Here is a 14,549-nt window from a genome sequence, read left to right as displayed (position 1 = left end):
GTCCGAAGCTCTGGGTTTAGCCTGGAAAAGTAAAAATGCAGTATCTATCACATTTACCTATCTGCTTTCTTCAGTCTTGCTAAAGATAATTACCTCATTAAAACTGTGATTTCAAAGCCTATAAAATATCTAGAAACATGGTATTTCTTCTGATAACTGCAGTCCCATAGCTTTCTTGAGCGCTGAAGGGTATTTTTTCCTTCTCTGTCAAAGTGTATTTATTTTGAGGTTTCTATCTCTGTGCAACGTCATTAGAGAGAAAAGGGTAGTTCTGAATTCCAGAGTGCCAATGCTATTAATTCCCCTCATTGCATGAATCACAGAATGGTTGAGGTTGGAAGGGACTTCTGGATGTCATCTGGTTCAACCCTTCTTCTCAACCTAGAGCCGGTAGCCCAGGACCGTTTCCAAATGGCTTTTGAATATCTCCAAGGATGGAGAATCCACAAACTGCATCGTCAGCCTTCATGGGAAAGTGTTTCCGGATCTTCAGAGGGAACCTACTGTGTTTCATGTTGTGCCCATTGCCTCTGGTCCTGTCACTGGGCACCACTGACAAGAGCCTGTCTCCATCCTCTTCAGGTATTTATATACATTGATGAGATCTCCCCCGAGCCTTCTCTTCCCCATGCTGAACAGTCCCAACTCTCTCAGCCTTTCCTCATAAGACAGATGCTGTAGTCCCTTTGTTACTCCCTCCAGTATATCCATATCTCCTACTGGGAAGCCCAGAACTGGACCCAGCACTCCAGGTGTGGCCTCACCAGTGCTAAGTAGAGGGGGAGGATGTCCTCCTTTGACGTCCTGGCAACATTCCTCCTAATGCAGCCCAGAATGCCATTGGCCTTCTTTGTAGCAAACGCACATTGGTTTTACCTGGCCCACTTTTGTTAAAACAAAAGCTACTTACATCTTGTCTTCACTAAGATTATATTGAGGAAGTAAGGTGAGGTAAGGTAAACACTTCACCACCCCTCTTATAGGCTGAACTTGGACATACTAGAATGCACATAAAGATGAAGAAGTGATGAGGACACAGAACACAGGGGAAAGTGATTTTTGGATTGTCTCCTAAATGTCACAGACTTTTTTTTTTTTCTGACAGGAACAAGGTGTCAAAAGAGAAAACAAAGGGTAATCTAGGAATAAATATAAGCCTATATCAGTTCCAAGGTACTCTTTGCCATTTTCCCTAACTTAAACTCCTACCATTAAAATAAGAAGTATAGAAAGCAGAGCATATCCTTCTCTTGAGGGAAACCTTAACTTAATTAAGTCCAATTTGAGCCCTCTCTGAGTCCTAGTCTCTTCTTAAATTTGAGTGAAATGGCTTTTCACATCATTATACCGTTGCATTTTTTTCCAGGAGTGCATTTTAATAATCAGGACTGGCAGCAACCACGGGGACGGGTCCAGACCGGGTTCATTAGCAGCTAATAATTTATACAGGAAAGAACTAAGTAGGCAAGGATTAGCTTTATTCTTCAAGATAGTCGTTCCCAAATTTCGGACCGTGGAGCACTGTTATAAATTTTCATTTGCACCTTCGAAGCCGGCAGCAAAGTTTTAACTGGAAAGATGCAAAAAGGGGATGATTTCACAGCGCGGGCCCTGCAAGCAGTGCAGGTTGGAGACCGCTACTCTGGCAGATGTGGGCCGCGGGGCGGGCGCGGGGATCCCCTGGGGGACAGAAGTAAATCTTTAAATCCTGAATTCCCTGCGGGGAGAGAAAAGCGGAGAGTGTGCGGGCAGCCATACCACCCCCCGGGTGTACTTCGCTCCCTCGCCCGCCCCTCCTTCCCGCTTCCCCCCGCCCCGAGCACCGGGAGCGGCCTCGGCCGGCCCCTCCGAGGCATCGAGGCGCTCGGCCCCGGCCGCGCCCTGCCGCCCGTTGCCAGGGAAACGGGCTAAGGGACGCCGGGCAGGCCGCGGCGGCGGCGGCTGGCTGCCGGTCCCCTCCTCCCGCCCGGCGGCGGCGGGCGCCCAGCCGGAGCCGTGAGTACCGGGAGGCGGGGCCGGGGCCGGGGCCGGCAGCCAGCTGCACTGCCGGCGGCGGGCGTGTGTGCGTGGTAACAGATCCTCGGTGACGCCTGGGCTCCGCGCCGAGGGGAGGCGGTGGAGGGAGGGAGGCCCGTTGCCGCCCTCCCGCTGAGGGGGGCTCTGGGAGGCGGGCTCGGTGCTGGGCGCTCCTAGTGAGAGACAAGTCTCAGCAATAGCGTGGTGAGCAGGACTAGGGAAGTGACCGTCCCCCTGTGCTCCACACTGGTGAGGCCCCGCCTCGAGAACTGTGTCCAGTTTTGGGCCCCTCACTACAAGACATTGAGGTTCTGGACCAGAGGACAACGAAGCTGGTGAGGGGTCTAGAGACAAGTCTTAGAGGAGCGGCTGAGAGAGGTGGGATTGTTTAGCCTGGAGAAAAGGAGGCTGAGGGGAGACCTTATTGCTCTCTACAACTACCTGAAAGGAGGTTGTAGAGAGATGGGGGTCGGTCTCTTCTCCCAGGTAACAGGTGATAGGACAAGAGGAAATGGCCTCAAGTTGCACCAGAGGAGGTTCAGATTGGATATTAGGAAAAATTTATTCACTGAAAGCGTTGTCAAGCATTGGAACAGGCTGCCCAGGGAAGCGGTGGAATTGTCATCCCTGGAGGTGTTTAAAGGATGGGTAGACATGGTGCTTAGAGATATGGTTTAGTGATGGTTTTTGTCAGAGTTAGGTTGATGGTTGGACTCGATGATCTGAAAGGTCCCTTCCAACCCAGACAATTCTATGATTCTAAGCGCCCTGAAGTTGTATTTTATCATACTCCAAGCAGCTGGCTGGGCCCTAGGCCAGTATGGGAGGTGGACCAGGAACTGCAGTTGCCCATGGGCTCTGCTGGCACAGAGGCTGTGCAGGGCCCTTGTAGGTGCAGCGCCTTTTGTCGCTTCTTCAAAGTTTGGCTGGTGGTCATGAAGGGTTCCTGGCCCAAGTCTGGGGCAGTGTGTGGCATATCCCGTTCTTCCTCGTTCACTGTGGTGTTGTGTCAGAAAAAGCCAAAGGAGTGGTCTTTGTCTTCAGGAAGTTGCACCTTTGGAGGTGTCCAACTGAAGCCTGGGAAAGTGCTTAAGTGGAGGGTACATCTCCTGCTGCAGAAGCGTGCCGGCATCTCTGCTTTGGGGAAGAGGTTCAGTTAGAATGGCTTGTTGGGGCTTCTGGAATTAATTCCCTTTTCTTCCTGCAGTGCTTGATGCAGCAGCTAAAGCATCTTTGAGAGATCCGATTTTTGAGCTTGCATGCCTAAATAGGCTCTGCCCTCTTATTGCTGAGTTCTTAACTGATTCAAAGAATACAATGAACTTTCTGATATATAACTTAAAAGAGTTTTAAGCCTTCCTTTTCCAAGTTTCAAATACATAAGAAACATTTTGCACAGGCTCAAGAATGTGATGAGTCACTACTGAAGAGGAGACTGATTAAAAATTAGATCTTTTACCCTGTAGAGGGTATAGTAATTATTCTGTCGGTTAGTTTTTTCTCTCCTTAAAAAGCACAATGCATACAGCTAGAAAACATGGAAGGACTTGGTATGGGAGTTATTCCAGAATTTTATTACCTTCCAAAAGCTCTTAGGTTGTTTTTTAAAGAGTGGAATCTCTTAGTTTTGCTCTATAATAACACCATGCTAAAGTAGAATAGACTTTGAAGAAGATATTTTGAAAACCTTATGGAAGGAAGAGGTGGCTGTCACTACAGTGATAATGATTGACCTCTAATTTCTGTCTGTCTTGTTATTTCTTTCTGAAAATAATGAGGAATGGGGGAATTCACGACAGTGAAGGTTTAGTGGACTTGTTTTAACGTCTGATAGAATTGTAAAGTTTTGGTCACACTCTGGTCACGGGACCCTAGGTGGATACATTGAGGAAATATGTAAAAAAAAGAAAAAATGCACTGTAGGCTTGACTGTTGTGTTTCAGCAGAAGGTACCTCAAGAAGCAACTCCTTCTTGTTTTTCCATATTGATCATATTGAGATATATATTGGAAGCGGAGGGGTTGGTCATGATCCCAAATGAAAATCCAGTGCGTCATCATTTTGGGACTGGTTGTGTTCTTTCAGGTTGCCCCAATTGGAAAATTGAATAATTTTGCTAACACAATGGGATCCTGTTGGGTATTCAGGGATTTACTAAGGTTTTGGAGCTGTTTGATTTGCAATCCTTTAAGATTATTCCTCATGGAGTTGCAGCATGGCTCTCTCTAGTGAGATATATAAAGAAATTTACAAAATGGATACATGTGTCTCTTAAGCCTTCCTCCCTACTGAGGGGCTCTGAATTTTTCTAAGTGCGCTCATCTTTTCAGAGCATATAGCCTATTTCCAATTAGAGTTTTATGATGGTAAAATATCTGACTTTAACCTCTGCTGTTATGATGTCGATATGATGATCTGCTTTATAGGTAGCCTTTTGTAAGCCTTTTTGTAAAGAGCTTTCAGATGGAGTTAAATAAAAAGAGGACTCTAGGTGACCGTTTCAGGTTTCATACCTTGCGTAACAGGACAGGTAAGTCTAAAACTGTCACCATGAAGACAGAATGAGGAAAAGTCTCCTTTTGAAGGGTGATTTTAGAACTTTTATTTAAATTTGGACATGAGACGGAGACATTTCCTATTCCTCTTTCCTTGCCTGATGCAGTTTTGGATGAAATTATCATTTGGAAGATTACTATCCACACTAACATCAAAAGTTAATACTGCAATAGTGGCCCAAAATATTTGCTGTCATATTTTAAGATCCCATAGAAGGTCTAGTGAAATTGACCTAAATGACAGTAAAATTATTTTCTGTGGTATTTACGAGATGGCTACTGATGTATTACACTTGATGTTAAAAGAGAGTTTGGAGTCAGAATAGAAATTGAATGGTTAAAAATGTTCATTATTTGTAAAGTGATAAAATCTCCTAATATAGAGAAGACTATTTATCTATTCCAGCTTTCTGTGGGGTTCCTGATTTTGTGCACAGTTACGATCTTCGTAATAACTAAAGCATGAAACCATTGAGTTTAGATAGTATGTAGGCGAAATGATTTTAACTGATTTTGAATTCTGTATCTCAAAGTTGGATATTAGATAATTTACACAACTTTTCTGGTTTTCTGAATCAGTTGACTTCACAGTGTAAACAAGAAACCACTTAACAGTGAATACTGAGAAAATCTGGATCACTTAGTCTCTTCCTTTTTAACTTCAAAGGACTTGTCTGTACACAAAACTTGTGCCATGAACTGTGATGAGGTAGATAGCGCATTACAGTAATTCTCCTAACATTAGGCTAACTACATGCATCTAAAAGGGCTTTGTACTGGCGTAGTTGATCACTGCCATTAAGGAGAGTGAAGACACTAAGGATTATGCCAGTCTCTGCATATGGTTAAGAAATTAAACTCTTCAGCAAAAAATGGGTGTTTCTATGACCTTTGAATGTGTACATGGTGTGAACTACTGTGTATTGAGAACAGTTATGTGGTGAAGCAGAAATTCAGAGACAGAGTAAATCTAGCAAAAAATCGCCCTTCCTGCATTCTTTTTGCTCAAATATGTAATAAAATCTCATATAAAGTGTTTTAAAACTTATTTATTTATTCATTTTACTGTGTGTTTTTAGCTTTGTTTGAAAGTCTTAAGTTGAATTACTGAATCGTGGAGCACAAACACCGAGTAAAGGTAATGGTCACATTTCCTAGGTAAAAAGTTTTATGGTTTAGGATGTGTCTCACTTTGGAAGGTAGATGGTGAGAAAGCATTGGCTTGAGTGAGCAGCTGCTCCAGTCAGCTTGGCGATATTGTTGATTTTGTAATTATCATTACTTTTTTAGTCTTTTTTTGTGTGTTGGGTTGGTTGGGGTTTTTTTTTATATTTTCCTGTCATGCAGAGCTTTGTCTCGGAGCTACCATCTTCTAAGGTTATATTGCAGGACAGGTACAAGAATATACTTTTAATGTAGCTATATTGAATTGTATAAATTAGTCTTTCCTTTAATGTCGTATCCTTATAAAAAACAGTCTGACTGTATGTATTTAAAAATATTTTTCTATTAATTTTCTTTTTAAACAAGACTTTTATATAGCATCAAGAATTAATTAGCTGCTAAGATCTGAGCAGTGCCACAAAATACATCTTAGTCCAACTGAACAAGAATGTGTTTATAGTTACTTAGCACTTGATTTGGAATTTGGCAAGATCTTCTCTTCAAACTAGAAAACACACAGATGCAATTTCATATTATTTAGTAGTGTGTTGTGTTTCCTTTTTTATTTTTAATAGATTGTATGATCCTGCCAAATTTTCAACTCATTTTGTTTTTCTAATCTTTGCAACTGAACTATTTATATAATATACGTAATGGCTAAAATTACTATTTAACTTAAAGTCCTTCTGAAACATAAAGTAATAAAATACATACAGCTTAAAATGGGAAATCAAATAGAGATGGATGAGCATTTTAAAATGTTTATTTCTCCATTTTTTCTCTTTCAAAGAGCATAGTATTATCATCTTAGGCACAAACCATGTCTTATGCATGGCACTGTAGAACAATGGAGGTACTTGAATAATACTGACAGCAAGGGCTTACTACGTGATTCTTTCTCAATTTGGACATAATGTCTTGCTGGAGGAGCTGCAAGCATTCTGGAGAACAGGATAATATGGAATTTGAAATGATCTTGAGAAGTCAGAGAATAGGATGTAAATCAGTAAGAACAAGTACAAAGTACCATCCATAAGCAGAAATAATGTGTACAGCGGAGAAGAAAATGCTTGGTAAGGTAGCAAAAGATCTGTAGGTTGAAGTGCTAAACACGAAAACCAGTATCAAGCTTTGTGATAGAAGCAGGGGTTGTATCAGGATATGAAACCAAAAGCATTGCATAATACTTCCATTCTTCTTAGTACTGGTGAGGCATCAGCTGGAAGGCTGTGGCCTCTTTGGAATATATGCCTGAAAAGACCTGGACCAAGTGGGGAGAATTTGTAGCAAAAGAGTGGAAAAACAGTTGGAAAGTATAATCTCTGGGCAGGGGTGTGTGTGTTTAAAAAATTAGAAGAATTTGGTCTATCTAGAGAAGGAAAGAGATAACAGTTCTCAAATGTTTAAGAAGTTGTTTAGAAGGTGAAGGCAATGTGTTATTTTTTGTGTCCATATAGATATGATGAGAAGATTATATTATACATTAGGAGGGCTAACTAATGGCATGGATGGTTAAGTTTGGTTTAAGTTTGCTTAGGTATCTGGTAGAAACTGTCACTAAAAGATTTTAAAACATATTTGACAGGCATCTGTCAGAAATGGTTTAGATTTAGGTGAAACTGCCTTGGATCTTTTAATGCATGGAGGCATTATTTTACAAATGGAATCTGTTTTCACATTCTACTACACTTCTGTCATTACTAAAGAGAAAATAAGTTTCTACCCAGGACGACCCCTTCTTCATGGAACTTTCTATGTGTTTAATTAAATAATCAATTTATTTTCACAGAATCACAGAATGGTGGGGGTTGGAAGGGACGGACATTTGGAGATCATCTAGTCCAACCCCCCTGCCAGGGCAGGGTCACCTAGAGCAGGTTGGACAGGGACATGTCCAGGCAGGTTTTGAATATCTGCAGAGGAGGAGACTCCACAACCTCTCTGGGCATCCTGTTCCAGTGCTCTGCCACCCTTACACGGCACATGCAGGAGAACAGGGTGATCAGGCCCAGTCAGCATGGGTTTGTGAAGGGCAGGTCATGCCTATCAAACCTAATATCCTTCTATGATAAGGTGACCCACTTAGTAGATGAGGGAAAAGCCGTGGATGTTATCTACTTGGATTTTTGCAAAGCTTTTGACACTGTTTCCCACAGCATTCTCCTGGAGAAACTGGCTGCTCATGGCCTGGACAGGTGTACTCTTCGCTGGGTAAAAAACTGGCTGGATGGCCGTGCCCAGAGAGTGGTGGTAAATGGAGTTAAATCCAGTTGGTGTCCGGTCACAAGTGGTGTCCCCCAGGGCTCGGTGCTGGGGCCGGTTCTCTTTAATATCTTTATCAATGATCTGGATGAAGGGATCGAATGCACCCTCAGTAAGTTCGCAGATGACACTAAACTGGGCGGGCGTGTTGATCTGCTTGAGGGTGGGCTGGCTCTGCAGAGGGATCTGGACAGGCTGGACTGATGGGCTGAGGCCAATGGTATGAGGTTCAACAAGGCCAAATGCCGGGTCCTGCACTTGAGACACAACAACCCCATGCAGCGCTACAGGATTGGGGCAGAGTGGCTCGAAAGCTGCCCGGCAGAAAAGGACCTGGGGGTGTTGGTGGACAGCTGGCTGAATATGAGCCAGCAGTGTGCCCAGGTGGCCAAGAAGGCCAACAGCATCCTGTCCTGTATCAGGAATAGTGTGGTGAGCCGGACTAGGGAAGTGATCATCCCCCTGTACTCGGCACTGGTGAGGCCCCACCTCGAGTACTGCATTCAGTTTTGGGCCTCTCGCTACAAGAGGGACATTGAGGTGCTGGAGCGTGTCCAGAGAAGGGCTACAAAGCTGGTGAGGGGTCTGGAGGACAAACCTTATGAAGAACGACTGAGGGAGCTGGGGTTGTTTAGCCTGGAGAAGAGGAGGCTGAGGGGAGACCTTATCACCCTCTACAACTACCTGAAAGGAGGTTGTAGGGAGATGGGGGCTGACCTCTTCTCCCTGGTGACAAGTGATAGGACGAGGGGAAACGGGTTCAAGTTACGTCAGGGGAGGTTTAGATTAGATGTTAGGAAACATTTTTTCACTGAAAGGGTTATTAAACATTGGAATAGGCTGCCCAGGGAGGTGGTGGATTCACCATCCCTGGAGGTGTTTAAAAAAAGGGTAGATGGGGCACTTAGGGACATGGTTTAGAAGTGGCTCTTGTCAGGGTAGGCTAAAGGTTGGACTCAATGATCTTAAAGGTCCCTTCCAACCTCAACAATTCTATGATTCTATGATTCTATGATTCAAAGTAAAGAAGGTTTTCCTCATGTTGAGATGGAATTTCCGGTGTTCCAGTTTGTGCCCGTTGCCCCATGTCCACTCCACTGAAGAGTCTGGCCCCATCCTCTTGACACCCGCCCTTTAAGTATTTATAATCATTGATGAGATCCCCTCTCAGTCTTCTCTTCTCCAGGCTAAATAGACCCAGGTCTCTCAGCTTTTCCTCATAAGAGAGATGTTCCAGTCCCCTAATTATCTTTGTAGCCCGCCGCTGGACTCTCACCAGCAGTTCCCTGTCCTTCTTCAACTGGGGAGCCCAGAACTCGACCCAGTACTCCAGATGTGGCCTCACCAGGGCAGAGTAGAGGGAGAGGATGACCTTGCTCGACCTGCTGGCCACGCTCTTTTATAATGCACCTCAGGATTATTCTTTTACGGATCCTCTGTCATTTTTACTTATGTTGTCCCATTCCAGTTTTGGTAGCTAGGCTTTGTCAGTCGTTTTTTTTTTTTTCTTCCCCTCTAGCTCTCATTTACTTTGTCATCTTTGTATCTTTTTACAAACTCCCTTTCCCTACTGCGTAATATATGTTTTCCAGATTTGCATTGCAAGCACCTTTCATTCCTTGAATGCCCTGTCCAACCTGCTTTTCTATACCGTTGGCAGCACCCACATGCTTGGTTCTTTCACTTGTTTTTGTCTTTTTTCTATGTTCTTTATTTTTTAGCATATACAAGATGTCATCTTTTTCTCCTTTCTCTGCATTACTTCTAAAATAGTGAAGTTTAAGATCCCTACAAAACATATTTTGATGGAAAGACTATGAAATAAATGAAGGCAGTCAAGTGACTTTAAGTAGCCTTCAATTAAAGAGGTTTTTTTGGTATATCTAAGAAAACAAAGTGTACAGTGTCACTGTATGTGATCTGCCAGTGCCTGTCCTCCAGTAACTTTTGTCTATTCCAACCAGATTTGACAGATGGGTAGGAGTGTCAAAGATGTTAAGTTCTTCAAGTTTCATGAAAATTGGCAGCTAAGTAACGGGAAGAAAGACACAAATTACTTCCTTATCTGAAAGAAAGGAGTTATAAATTGGCCCTTTACATATTCTGTAGGGCAGCAGTCAGCTGACTAATTGACTCATGTTTTGGTTAGCCAGCCAAGCTCCAAACCAGTCCTATGCACATGCCCAGAAAGGAATAAGGGAAGCTGTGTCGGTCAGGCTTAGTGACACTGAGGGGAGCCGGGCTTCTGTGAGGGAATGTTGCACAAAAATCCATGGAAAACTTGGAAATCCATGGAAGACTTTACTGATTGTAATGTCATGGGAATGCTGGGGTGGTTTTTTTGGCTGTAAAATGTTCTTAGCATTTTTTTCTCTGTTCTTTGCAATATCAGTGAGACCATTGCTTAATAAATAGCAGTTATTTCGAATAATACAATTTTTCATTCATCCATTATTCCTGTTTTATCTTCATTTTTTTGAAGAACCTGTTATATCCTTGAAAATTTGGGTGCATCAGTTCCACATGTTCATTAAGACCTTGACCCGTTCCTGCCAGGAAGGGCTGAAGAGATAAGGTAAACCAAAAATTAAACTGTACTTCAAGCTAGGAGTGTTATATTGTGTGCCAAACAAATTCTTGGACTTTGCATTTCTTTGTTGCAGTGTATTGGCTGATTACAGATTTATTTTGCAATGTGTGTGACAGCTTAAGAAAAGACTTTTAAGTTTCCAAGACTTCAAGCTTTCAAGTAGAGATGATCTCTCTTGTCTTGTTTTAAACTAAGATTTATTTGTCTATTTATCTGTTCTGTATTACCAAACTCTTTCTGAAATTCTGTTTGTTTGTATTTCTGAATATTAAAATGAAAGGTACTGATGGTAATGAACTCGATAAGTGTAAGGTAGCTCTGAAACAACCAAATCGGATCTAAATTATTGAGCAAAGCAAACTAGAGAAGGGAAAGGATGAAGGAATTCTAGTGTTGAAGTAAAAGCATAGAAACCCAACTGCCCTACTGTTCATCTGACCTGTGGGGTTGTGGTTTGTTTTGGGGTTGTGAGTTTTTTGAGATGTTTAAGATTCATTCTGGGAGCTGATAAGGAAGTGGAGAGGAATTTGTAGCTAATTCACGGGCTGGTTGAATTGAGTTAATTTGTTCCTGCTGAATGCGTGTTTTTTAATGCTGCTGAGAAAATTATGCTGTTGTAAGACTGTCAGCATGCCTAGAGCACTTTTTCCTTTTCTACTATTTCTTGAAACCAAAGAAACAAACAAATTTATCCTTATTCAATGTGAACCTCATTGCAAGTAAAAAAAAAAAAGTTTGTCACAGGCTGTTGGGGGCGTTTATTTTTGCTGAAGTTTCTTTAGCCATTTCTGGATGTTTGACTAATAATGAATTTATTATTCTAAAACAGTATTTTGAATTTAATGACAAAACCAGAACTGGCTTAATTATCAATAAGTAAAAAGATAACTTAAACAGTATTTAACTAAATTGTTTAATAGAATGCAAGAAAATATACTCTAATTATAAAAGAAAAGTGATTCAGTGAATTAAACAAGAATATGTTGCATTATGTCTATAAATACTCGATCTAATTTTTTGTTTCTTCATTACTCTATTTTTAAAAAATGGAGTTCAAAAGTGTCTTCATTTCTAATTCGCAGAATAAGAGATGTGATTTGTATGAACATATGCAGCAATTATGCCAAAACTAAATTTCTTCAGTTCTGTGGTTACTATGGTAACCAATATTCACTGTATTTCATTTAGACATATACAGCAGAATTGAAGATGGTAGGTTTAAGATTTAATAATCTTTGCAAAAATATTACACTATAGGACATGATATTTTAATTATGTGTAAGGGGACAGATCAAATAACTAACATGCTTAGTAGCATGAACATTGGTAGTAATCATCTTTAAAACATATTTAGATGATTCTTGTGGTAATAGAATTTTGTGTGCTGGTTTCTAACAATTTAAATGAATTAGTTTTTTGCTTGAGCAGGGAGATTGTTCCTGCTACTGTCGGGTCTCTTTCACCTCCCAGGAATAAGGGAGAGAATAGTAGTTCTCCAGTTGTTTTGTTTCTGGCCTTGGAATGCGTGAGGAGGGACACTGAAACAGTAGATTAGGTAGCACCTTTAGTCACAGTTATGTTTTATGTGAACCCAGAATGTGAGCAGCTCTGAAGGTATTTATTTTCTCAATACTACTTGGTAGAAGTATAATTCCTGTTTTCTGACTCATGTCAGAACTCAAGAATATATAGAGAAAGACAAAGTGCATCATTCGTGACCATGGCACAGAAAACCTGGATTTAATTCCCTTGCCTATTACAGATTTCCAGTGTCCTTGTTTTTCATCCTGTTTAATGGTCTGTGGGTTTGTTTGTTGTTTTGTTTAGAGTTCACATTTGCACTAAGGTCTGTGGAAAAAGAATAGGGATTAAGTTTATTTGAGTTGCAGACGAGCTGAAATGAACCACAAGAATAGTGGAATACTGGAATAAAATCAAATTGATTTTCGATACAGAACAATTTCAGGTATTTATATGATAGTAGTAAGATCTCAGCTATAATATTTTTCATTTTGGATACCATTGGAAATTTGTGAGAGACATTATTTGATTTTAATTCCCTTCTTAAAGCTTAAAGTCGCTGGTGTAATGGACTAATTCTTGGGATCTTGTTCCTGTGAAAGGAATAAAATACAACAAAGAACCTAAGGAATTTTTCATGTCTTTTGTTGATTTAAATAATAATTCTAATCTTTCTATTAGAGTTGGTGGTTTATATTACCCAGTCTATGAAATTATACATGAAGCCTTGTTTTCAAGTGTGAGACTTGACTATCACTGTAACACATTTTAATGCAGCAAACTGCTATTTAAACAGCAGTGTGTACTATTTTGAAACATCTACACAAATTGTAGTTTGGGGGAATATTTTCAGGGACATTAATCCCCTTCTGTGTATTCTGAAGTAAACCTGGGCTGCATTTCAGTGTTTAAAAGGATTCACTGCATCATTTGGGGACAGGCAGAAATTGTGCAAGAAATTTTAGGGCCCTAAAACCAAATGGTAAAATGCTATATTTGCAGAAAGTTAGCACTTGGAGGTCAGAAAATGATAGAATAAAATGAAGATTGTTCATGGAATGTTAGCTTCTTTTAACTATGAGTTAGTTTATAATTTTTATTTATGCTGATTGCATTTTGGGGAAGGAGGAAGAATTCCAACACAAATGACATAGTCACAGTGAAGCAAGAATCAATGAGAATATTTGAAATAAAATTCTTCTGTGATTTGGCCATATCTATTGTGTTTATGAGGTACACAATCTCAATTTGCACTTAGTTTACTTGATAGTGAATAAGAATTTTGGTGAAGAGGGAAGTGTGGGAGTTGATGAGAAAAAGGTTTTTATAGAATAAGCTTTTCATGAGGCATATTTATGAATATCCCAATACTCTGCCTGGGGAATGGCATTTATGATGAGAAATAGTACTACTAGCTTATGTTACGTGGATAGAAATTATAACATCTGAATTCTGATCTCTTTCATTGAAAAAAATTTATCAAAGATTTTGCTTTTAATAAAAATTTTGTTAGTTCCTTATCCTTCTCTTTCAGATATTGGTATTAGAAATTTATTTTTAGCAGCTGACAAATTATTTCTGTTATAGTAAAGTACCAAGAAAGTAATTAAAATGGTATGTGCATTTATTTTAGCTTTAGTCATATTTAATAATACATACAATGTATGTATATTTTTATAAATATATATATACACATTTACCAGATGAAAGATTCACAATGCTTTTTTTTTTCATTTTGGAGTAGCATACAATAACTTTTAAAAGGTATACTGTAGTAATATGACTAACGTAGTTGTTGTCTTTGTTAGAGTGAGAAAGTTAGTTTTAATTCTATGTAACAGTTTGTGCAGAATAACACTTCCTGAAGGTCAGAGGTATAAGTTATAGAATTGTGAGTGCTAACTCACTGGATTAGGCTGATTTTTTCTGGACAGGACAATATAAAAGAAAAATTTTAATTTGTGTTTTGATAGTTACAGCTGTGAATATAAATAGTCTAGTATTTTTATATATTTTCAACAGAGACTAAATGAATGATGTGCTGGCTAATTTTTTTTTCCAAGCCTCAGATTGAAATGATAGTTTTGTCATCAACTGCAGATTTGTCCAATATATTTTTTTTCAGTGGCATGTTATGTACAGTGGAATGTGTCTTTGTGTTGTTGTGTATATGATTCCTTATCAAGCAAGTGATGTTCTCACCTTTCTCTTAACACATGCTTGCGTGTCAGATCTGCTCATACCTTGTTCCGAATGTATTACACAACAAATTGGAACTGTTTCTTAAGGGTTTTTTTCCTGGATTTTTTCCTTTCATATGCAGTATTTTTCTCCTCTTTCCTCCTTTCTCTAGAGCTATTCTGTCTATCAATGCTTATTTTCTTGGACTTAACTACGAATTTCAGATTCTTTTATATACTCCTTGTTGGAGCTAATATGGT

At 40.2% G+C, this 14,549-nt stretch overlaps 1 protein-coding gene across 1 annotated transcript in view; it reads left to right on the top strand.

Annotated features, from left to right (window-relative positions):
• Positions 1-10,195: 10,195 nt before the first annotated feature.
• CCDC178 (coiled-coil domain containing 178) overlaps positions 10,196-14,549 on the top strand; it is a 179,804-nt gene continuing 175,450 nt past the window's right edge. Inside the window, exon 1 of the mRNA XM_074576925.1 lies at positions 10,196-10,572. The gene's annotated coding sequence lies outside the window, so the exon portion shown is untranslated. The remainder of the gene's footprint in view (positions 10,573-14,549) is intronic.

This window comes from Larus michahellis, chromosome 2 (genome assembly GCF_964199755.1).
Source record: "Larus michahellis chromosome 2, bLarMic1.1, whole genome shotgun sequence".
Lineage (NCBI taxonomy): Eukaryota > Metazoa > Chordata > Aves > Charadriiformes > Laridae > Larus > Larus michahellis.
The sequence above is the reverse complement of the archived record's forward strand: the minus strand, read 5'-3'. Positions and strand labels throughout refer to the sequence as shown.